This window comes from Triticum dicoccoides, chromosome 4A (genome assembly GCF_002162155.2).
Source record: "Triticum dicoccoides isolate Atlit2015 ecotype Zavitan chromosome 4A, WEW_v2.0, whole genome shotgun sequence".
NCBI lineage: Eukaryota > Viridiplantae > Streptophyta > Magnoliopsida > Poales > Poaceae > Triticum > Triticum dicoccoides.
Genome location: NC_041386.1, coordinates 62,350,466 through 62,360,269, shown reverse-complemented (window position 1 = coordinate 62,360,269; position 9,804 = coordinate 62,350,466). Strand labels below are relative to the sequence as shown.

The window sequence follows — 9,804 nt, the reverse complement described above, 5'->3', positions numbered from 1 at the left end:
CGACTACGGTCATGGCGGGCGATGGCGGCGTCTATAACGTCGTTCCCTTCTTGATGCATCGTTGTTGTAGGTCATGGCGCCCCACTCGTGATGCTCCGGGGGAAACCCTAGATCCGGATTTACCGGATCGGACGATGATGGCACCTTCGATGTCGTTGTCCCTCCTGAGGGCATCGTTTTGGAGCACGTGCTGGCTGGAGGGGACAAGAGGAGGAGTGGTGTTACATCTATCGCAAGGCCGACGGCGGCTCCCAGTGGCATGGCACCACGTAGGTTCGGCAATGGGCACGTATTGGAGATGGACTCGAGTAGGAGGAGGAAGTTGTTTGGCGTCATGGTGGTGTTGATGGCAGATAGGTCTGGCAAGGTCGGTGCATCAGTTCTGCTTTGAGGATGGACCGAGGGAAGATGGAGGTGACGGCCCTTGCAGCGTGCGGTGCTCACTAGGAGTGTGCCAGACCGGTGTGGGACTCAATCCAGCTAGTGGCTTGGATGGGACACCTGACTTTAGATGTTAGGCTTTGGTGTGATGTCTGTTTGGTATTAGACTTGGACATTCAGCACGCCTTCATCAAGGAGATAAGAGTAGCAACAGGGTTGTTAAGATGGTGACTTCAGACTTATTGATGTATCACCTTGTATGATCTTTATGAATAATTATAATATGACTATTCCCGTCAAAAAAATGACTACATGCATCCTCTAGATGCAGAGGCCAGGGATACATCCTCCTTTTCTAAAAATGGAATACATTGACGTTCGTATTAGGTGGGCAGAAATAAAATTGTGGACTGCTTTTCTTTTGCGGAAAGATTCCCAGTATGAACATAGGTTTTCAGTACTAGTAGGTGCCTTAATAAAAAAATATGTGTTCTACGTTTTTCTCGTCTTATGTTTCCGGGCTTATTCACTGCCAACATTCAAATTTTGCAGGATTGCGCCGGATATTTCATCAATGGCTATAAAGTTGGAACCTGGAGGGGGAAAAAGGTATTAAGAACCGGTATTTTTTTTTTGAGCCACTAATAAGGCCACTGCCTTTTCATTTTGCAGAATGTGAACCGAGCTTAAGTCTTGCTGTCCTAGAGTAGGCACGAGTGCTCATATTTTTTTGAATTTATTTCAGGTTTGTTGGTGCAATTTTTTCTTCTAGTGGTATGACGTTTCCGCTATCTATGAGGTGTCTGTGATGACTTTGTCAATCTAAAGATTTATCGGGTCAGCCTCTCGGTGGTGATCATAAAGATATGGTGTGTATGTGCTCATATGCGGTAGTATGCACATGTGTATGTTGATGTTTTTCTAAAAAAATTTAAATAACTACAAAAAATGATTTTTTTTTTGGAGGGAGGCCTACCATAAAACACAAAACACATGCGCAAACTATCTTTGTCCATTTTGAAACTCATGGGAGCCCTGCTGAAAAACATGGATATATTCTTTATATATCCTCAAAAGCCACAGAAGTCACCTCAACATGGGTAATCGTCTAATCCTGTGAAAATGGGATCCAGCTTGTCTGCTTCCTCCTCATGCTTCTATCCGTGCTCCCACTTTATCCTACGGTTGTCTTTTTTCCTCATTTTTTCTAATCTAATCATCTCCCCCTCTGATTTTAAGGGGGTGGGGCCGGGCCTTATTTTGTTCCAATCAAATCAAGCCACATACGCGGGAACACGGATGGGCACACACCGGAAGAAGTCTCGTCCATGAAAATGGGTCGATTTTCTATCTTTCCAAATGTTCCACGTAACTTACATAAAATGCACACTCCGTTTGCCTTTGATGGTTTTTCAGCCGAAAGAGTAGTGCATCCCACCATAAAAAACCGAGTAATAGACTACGAGGTCCTATGCCCGGGAACGGACATTCTCGGACCAGGTATGCACCTTCTTGGAGACATGACAATGCTTGCACAAATGAGTAACAGTCCCAAGACATGCAAGCAACAGTGACCGAAAAATGGTATAGAAGAATGCTTGAAGTCTCTAATTTTCAGTTTTAGAAATTTGAAACGTTTATTTTACACAATTAGGGCCTTTTTATTGCATGATTTCCAAAAATACATGAATAGAAAAACCACAAGATTGCAATGACATGTCCTTTTGAATCCTATAGAAACTTGGTTTGCTTGACTGCATAATTGGAAAAAACAGAGGATTCTTTTCCAAAGATTTGGGTGGATGCTATCAAGTGAGTCCTTAAGAAAAGTCCTACGAATCAAACGATCAATGTAGGAGAAACTCCTCAGGATTGTAATTCTTCAGAATTATTACGATGAAAATCTGTTGAATCAAAGAGGGCCAAAAATAGGAAGCAAGGATAAACTACATCTTTTGCTTTTTTATGAGGTTGAAGAAAGAGAGAGCCATGCAGTAGCACATGAGCTAGCTAGGATAGTGAGAAGAGTTTTTTTTTGTTATGAGTGATGATCTCCCGTTTGTATGAGAGACGTCGTCACAACTGATCACATTCTAATTGAATTAAGCGAGCTCTTGTTTACCGGGAATAAAAAAAGACACATGGTAGGGAGATATATACTAGCCCAAACAGATCATAGTGGTTGCCGAGGGCAGGAGGAAGCGCGAGAGAAATGTCAAGGTTTGACGCCACGCAGTCATGAACTATTATAATAAAATGTCCACACACCTTTCTTGCTACAACTGGCTGGTGTTGTGCTATACCTTTATATTCATACTCCCTCCGTCTCATAATATAAGAGCGCTTTTTACACTACACTAATGTCAAAAAAGAAGAAGAAAAGAGGGAGTAGATTATTAACGGGAGCGTACAAAGACAATTGCAGAGGAGACAAAGAGGAAGAAGAAAAAGAAAGGAAATCCGCAGCGACTCGGTGAAGATCTTGAAACAAAACAGAATCTATCGATAGGTGGAAGTAGAGGCTCTGAACCCTGGCTGTCTAGCCCACCACCTCATGGTGCTAACCAATAACACTCAGGGCCTTTCTCAAATTTGCACATCTTCCATGCTTGAATTTCACATTTTACTTGTATTCACAAAATTTAAACAGCTAAAAATTCACAAAGTCGCCGTGTTGTTTTCTCTGAACTGAACTCCACGATGCATCACAAAAGGGGTACCTATCCGAGTGGGGGAAATGAAAAACCGAAGCCATCGGTGTCACGTGCTTTCAAGCTCCAGCGGTGAGCCTGGCTGCGATCGGCCGACGCATCTCTACACTGCAGTGCTTCCGAATGTGAGCTAATGTTTATTATAGGTCCATTCATTTGCAATTACACTGCAGTACTTATGAAGCGGAACTACACTGCAGTATCACTGTTGAACTTCCGAGTTTGTTCTCTTTATGGTCAACATTTGTTTCTTGTTCCTTGTTTCTGTGCAGGACAATGTGCTCTTCCGTTATCTCCTTCAGCATCCTGCAAATATCTGTCAAAGTAGGAGTCATTACTTCAAACCAGAGCAAGGTTGTCACTATGTACTGGGTAGTTCATGAGGTCCTCTACCCTTGGCACTTTGTCACAACAGTCCACCATTTCCTCTGCTACCACGTCTCCCCGCATTCGTATTTTGTCATAAACTGAACAAAATGAAACAAGGGGTAACAATTTCAGTTTTGCTGGTTCTACATTAAAGGCTTCGAAAAAGCTTACGACAAATGCAAGGACCCGGCAAAACACCTAGCATTTGCTATCACTTATGGACCATAAGCACTTCTCTGCCTAGCCCTCGACCCGAGGCGTTCAAAACATGGACAAGGCGTACTGATCCCAACAAGGACTTGGAAGAACGAACTATGGCTTTTTAGTTTTTACATAAACACAAGACACATGAGGCCGAAGAACAACGACCTGCATGTATGCTAATGCTCCAATAGCTTCCTTTTTTTGCGCGACATCCATTTCCTCCTCACGCCCTGATATTTGGCACCATGAGTTGGACTAACATTTGTAATATGCTTAAACTGTTCATGCAGAGTCTGGAGTGGCTGCGCAACTATGCTTCACAACAACTTGAGCTGATTCCTGGCAACACGGTGTAGCAGTCATTTAGCAATTCTTGTGTATGTTGCACGGTGTTGTGGCTATAAATGAGATAAAAAAAAATCAGGTTCAACGAAATTTTGGCACTGCACTGTCGACTACAGGGGTAGCTGTCTCAGTAGGTTGTCTCCGCATCTTGGTTTGCTATACAGGAACCAGAAGAAAAGGTTGGATGTTGTTGTATTGCTCGACTTATGTTTCTTCAATCAATGATCCTTTTTATGATCAGAAAAAATCTTCACATAGATTCTTTTTGAACCTATGTTTTTCTTTCTCTCCGAACTAAACTCCATGATGCATCAGAAAAGGGTACCTATCTCCATCCCAGTGGGGCAACGGAAAGACCGAAGCCATTGGTGCGACGTGCTTTCAAGCTCCAGCGGTGGGCCTGGCTGGCTGGCTGCAATCGGCCGACGCCCGCCGCAGCCACTTGGGTGGGAACTGGGAAGATTGGGAGAGCCCCTGCACACTACAGACGAGCACATGGAAAGAAGGCGTGCCATTTGGGACATCCCACTGTCACTTTATATATATGGGTTAGTACTCCTAGGAGTATGTACTCCTATGCCATGTGTCGTCCGTTGCTTTAATGCCCCGTCATACCATTTAAATTCCTTTAGTTTTTAATTAAAAGAAACAACAGGATAATCTCCCATGCAAACTTCCGTTCAAAAATTGTTAGCATGTCCCGTGATAATAGGGATTTGGGTGACTCGGTATATCTAGCCGGAATAGAAACCGAGCTGTACGGGCATTAGGAAACCTATCACGGCATCCCCGCATAAACAAAATAGAAGACGACGGTGGCGGCGGCCGCGACGGTGACGATAGCGGTGGCGGCGTCCACTGCAGCGACGATGGCGGCAGCGGCGGCGGAGACAATAAGATGCAGTACAGCTTGTTGTACCAGTACCATTGACATCCATCACATGGCCAAAGACAAAGCGACTCCCATGTACTTCTTCCAATCGGCATTGATAACGACAAGGTAGATACGTCCTTCGGCTCATTCACATGCATGCTTCATGATATTACCTGCACTCCTTATTCCTTCCGTAGTACTACTGTGACTATTAATTTGATATCATGCATGTTTGATCTACAGCTCATTTGGATTGATTGCACGCGAGATGGGTTCCCAGCCGGCGGCGCGTCTGCTCCATGCAAATATCTTCATGATGCAATCTACTCCGACGACAAATACGATGACTACTAGATTAACGCGACATGATTTGATAATCATGCAATAAACACGCACAAAAAACCTGAAACTACTTATACTCTGATGGTGTACTCTTTTTAATTAATTATTATTCTTCTTTGTCTTGTAATCTAGTTTAAAATGAATTGTGCTTTATTTTATTATATACTTATTTTCTTAACGCATCATACCCTTTTTATTCTTCTCTTTGAATAAATTATACATCGTTTGTAGTAGCTCCAACACAAAAAGGTGTGTATACTCCATAAAAAAGGTGGTATTGTCACATCCCTAGTTCTGGCCTGACCTATGCTAGCTTCCATGTGTGCATCATGTTTTAATTCAAATGAAATTTGAATTGAGGAATTTTCAAAGCCTCAGAAACCTTCTAAAAATGATCAACATTAAAATCTTCTCAAAGAAGTCCAAGAAAATGTTCCTTTTCAGCTTGAAAAATATTGGCATGAGGTAAAGTGCAAACCAATATTTTTGGAGTGACTGAAACATTTATTTTGGGCCTTTGAGTTAATTCAATAACTATTTGCATTGGATATATATATATATTATATATAATTAATATATGTCCAATAATTCTGGAACATTTTATGTGGTTTGGTATATTTTAGTTCTAGCCACATAACTATTTTCAGGATTTTATAAAATGGTTTAGTATTTTACTAAACCAAAACAAAACAGAACAAAATAGAAAACAATAAATAAAAGCAGAGAGAGAGAACTTACCTCAGCTTACCTGGCAGCCCACCCGCAGCCCAACACTGTGCAGCCCAGCAGCGGCCTACCCCCTCCCTGTCGCCTTCCTCCTCGCGCCAGTAGGCAGAGGAGGGACACGGCGCGCGCGCCCGAGCTCGCCACGCCACCACCCTGCTCGTCTGCATCGCCTGGCCACCGCGACGCCGCGCGTCATCTCCTCGGCGCCGCCCCGACCCCCTGGACCCCCTCGCTCTCTCCCTCTCCCTTGTTTCTCTCCTCTGCTTCCTCTCTCTCACTCGCCCGAGCGCAGCCGCAGCCGCGCCACCGTAACGCCGCGGCCACCGTCTCCCCCTCGACCCCTCGCTGTGCTTGCAAGCTCCGTCTCGACGTCCCCGACCTCCTCGACAAGCCACGACGCCACGGACGCGCTGCAACGCCGCCATCACCACCTTCTTCATCGCCATGGCCGGAGATCGCCGCCGCTCGATTCGCAGCAACGAGGACGCCCCCGAGCTCACCAACCCCTTCGTTCGATCCGCTGTGAGCTGCTGCGTCGATCCCCTCCCTCCCCTGACACTTTTTCTCCTGCTAGCGCCGATATCCACCGGAGCCGAGAGCTCTTCGCCGCCGGCCATGTCGCCGCCGTAGCCACCGTTGCCTAGAGCTGCAACCGAGCACGCGGCCGTGCTCAGTGCAACCCCAGGAGGTCGTAACACCCCCCTTTGCCTCCTGCCGTGCTCCCTAACACCGACTCCGAGCTCGCCCGAGCTCCGGCCGCCGCCGAGGTCGACGCCGTGCTCAACTCCGGCCACCTCGCGGCCTCCCGTCCGTTCCTTTGGATGCGGAGGAGCAAGAGCTTCTCCCTAGTGCCCTCAGCGCGCCAAACCACCGCTCGTAGCGCCAAACCCGCCACCACCCGAACTCCGGCCGCCACCGTCGTCATGATTGCCGTCGCCTCCGGCCACCCTAGCTTCTCCCATTGGCCCTGTTAGATGCGCGCGAGCCTGGGCATCCCGTAGAGCCCCTCCGCCGCTCTTTTGGTCATCGGAGGGCGAATCCCGACGCTCTCCGCCGTCCCTGGCCTCGCCGGCGACGAGCCTCGGGTCAACTCCGGCGAGTTTGACCCGGGTTTGACCCCCTCTCTCTCACTGACATGCGGGCCCCGCCCGGCTAATTAAGTTAGGTTAGTATTAACTAAGCTAGGTTAGTTTAGTTAGACACTGACACTCGGGACCCACCGGTCAGAGTTTGACCGGACTGTGCCACGTTGACCTGCTGACGTCAGGATGACGCAGTAATGTTTTCTGGATTTGTTTTTATTCAGGAAATTCCAGAAAATTGTAAAAACTTCTAAAAATCATAGAAATTCAACCGTAACTCCAAATTAAATAAATTATATATGAAAAATTATCAGAAAAATTCAAGGAATCCATCTGTACCATTTTCATGCATGTTAGAACAACTTATAGCTGCTGTTTAGCACAAATCAATTAAATGGCATTTGAATGATCACATATGGAGTTTAAATTTGAATCTTGTATTCAAACCAACTTCATTTAATCTATTGCTAGTTGCATTAGCTCAAAACACATTCATTTTGCCATGTCATGATCATGCATCATATTGTGCATTGCATTGATCGTGTTTCTTCTGTGTTTGCCGGTGTTGTTCTCCCTCGGTAGACGTTGTACCGACGATGTGATCGTTGACACTGATGAAGACTCGATGTTATCTTCAGAAGTGCCAGGCAAGCAAAACCCCCTTGTTCATTCCGATACAATCCCACTCTCTCGCTCCTGCTCTCTTTTACTGCATTAGGACAACAACGATTCATCTGTTACCTGCTGCGGTAGCTGAACCCCTTTATCCTTTGCATGACCTGTCATTGCCACAGTAAATAGATGAAACCCACTAGCATGAGTAGGAGTTGTTTGAGCCCTGTTGTGCCTACTCATTCATGCTTGTTTGTCATGCCTGCTACTGCTTAGAGTTGAGTCAGGTCTGATTCATCGGGGATGAATCAGAGGTGTGTGAACATGTCCTACGGTGTGTGAGCTAAGCGTGTGAACACGATTTGGTAAAGGTAGCGGTGAGAGGCCATGTAGGAGTACATGGTGGGTTGTCTCATTGCAGCCGTCCTGAGGAACTGAGTTCTGTGTTTGTGATCCATGATTCAGCTACTACCACGCATTGGGCCCAAAACCAATGGACCCTCTCGGCTTCTTAATCGCCCTTGTCCTCTGTCCAGGAGTTGCAAGTAGTTTCTGGTGTTTGTAGTATGCTGGAGGCCGTGCGCAGCGCTGACCGTAGGGGTGGGCTGTGATGCGGTAGGCACGTGGCCGGGTATACCGGGCGCCCGTTTGGTATCACGGAACCCTGTTCACATCGTTTGGGGCTGTGAGCGAAACTCCGGCCGGATCTCCTCATGGATGGAACCCGAATAGGCGATAAACCTGGACTAGAGACTCGAGTGTTTAGGTAGGCCGTGGCTGACACCCACGTTGGGCTTCCGCTTGAAGGTTGCCGAGTACATGTCGTGTAAACGGCGGTAAGTGGTGAGAGCGTGTGTGAAGAAGTACACCCCTGCAGGGTTAATATGATCTATTCGAATAGCCGTGTCCGCGGAAAAGGACTTCTGGGTTGCTTATATCAGTTCATAGACAAGTGAAAGTGGATACCCTAAAATGCGCAAGATAAGCGTGAGTGCTATGGATGGCGTTCTCGTAGGGAGACGAGAGCGTATCCATAGTGGTTTATTGATATGGTGAATATGTGGACTCGTGTGCGCCACCTCAAAAGAGTTACTTGCAGTCGTAGTTCAGGATAGCCACCGAGTCAAAGCTGGCTTGCTGCAGTTAAACCCCACCATCCCTTTGTTGATAATGATGCATATGTAGATAGTTCTGATGTAAGTCTTGCTGGGTACATTTGTACTCACGTTTCCCTATTTTATGTTTTTGCAGAGAGACTTCAGTCTCACTAGTATTCCCGCGTGGTCTTCGACGTTTAGCTTGTTACCTCAGCTACGATCTTGTGCCTCGGCAGGATTTGGTAGATAGTCAGGCTTCTCAGCCTTTTTTTTCATTTATAGATGTCTGTACTCAGACATGATAGCTTCCGCTTGTGCTTTGTTTTGTATGCTCTGAATGTTGGGTCATGAGACCCATGTTTGTAATATCTCGCTCCTCGGAGCCTATTGATAAATTACTTGAGTCATAGAGTCATGTTGTGATGCCATGTTGTATTTGCACATATCGAGCATATTGTGTGTATGTTATTGAAATGCTTGGTATGTGTGGGATCTGACCATCTAGTTGTTTATCTTTAGTAGCCTCTCTTACCGGGAAATGTCTCCTAGTGTTTCCACCGAGCCATGGTAGCTCGCTACCGCTCCGGAACACTTAGGCTGGCCGGCATGTGTCCTTCTTCGTTCCTGTGTCTGTCCCTTCGGGGAAATGTCACGCGATGAATACCAGAGTCCTGTTAGCCTGCTACAACCCGGTTCACCGGAGTCCTGCTAGCCCAGTGCTACAGCCTGGATTCATTCGCTGATGACCGACACGTTCGATGCTGGGTCATGGATGCCTGTCCCTGTAAGTCTGTGCCACTTTGGGTTTACGACTAGCCATGTCAGCCCAGGCTCCTTATCATATGGATGCTAGCGACACTGTCATATACGTGTGCCAAAAGGCGCAAACGGTCCCGGGCTAAGGTAAGGCGACACCCGTGGGAATACCATGCGTGAGGCCGCAAAGTGATATGAGGTGTTACATGCTAGATCGATGTGGCATTGAGTCGGGGTCCTGACAGCGTTGGTATCAGAGCTTGACTGCCTGTAGGATTACCAAGCCAAACTGGTCGAAGTTGAGT

At 46.5% G+C, this 9,804-nt stretch overlaps 1 long non-coding RNA gene across 3 annotated transcripts in view; it reads left to right on the top strand.

Annotated features, from left to right (window-relative positions):
• The window catches only part of LOC119284990, a 4,997-nt gene extending 897 nt beyond the window's left edge, over positions 1–4,100 (top strand). Inside the window, exons 1-5 of one of the 3 annotated variants that reach the window (XR_005139307.1) lie at positions 7–990; positions 1,127–1,965; positions 3,096–3,217; positions 3,365–3,836; positions 3,956–4,100. This is a non-coding gene — a long non-coding RNA (uncharacterized LOC119284990). Of the gene's footprint in view, positions 1–6; positions 991–1,126; positions 3,218–3,364; positions 3,837–3,955 lie in introns of those variants that run through there. The other 2 variants (XR_005139306.1, XR_005139305.1) reach the window with 2 other exon arrangements.
• The last annotated feature ends 5,704 nt before the right edge of the window (positions 4,101–9,804 follow it).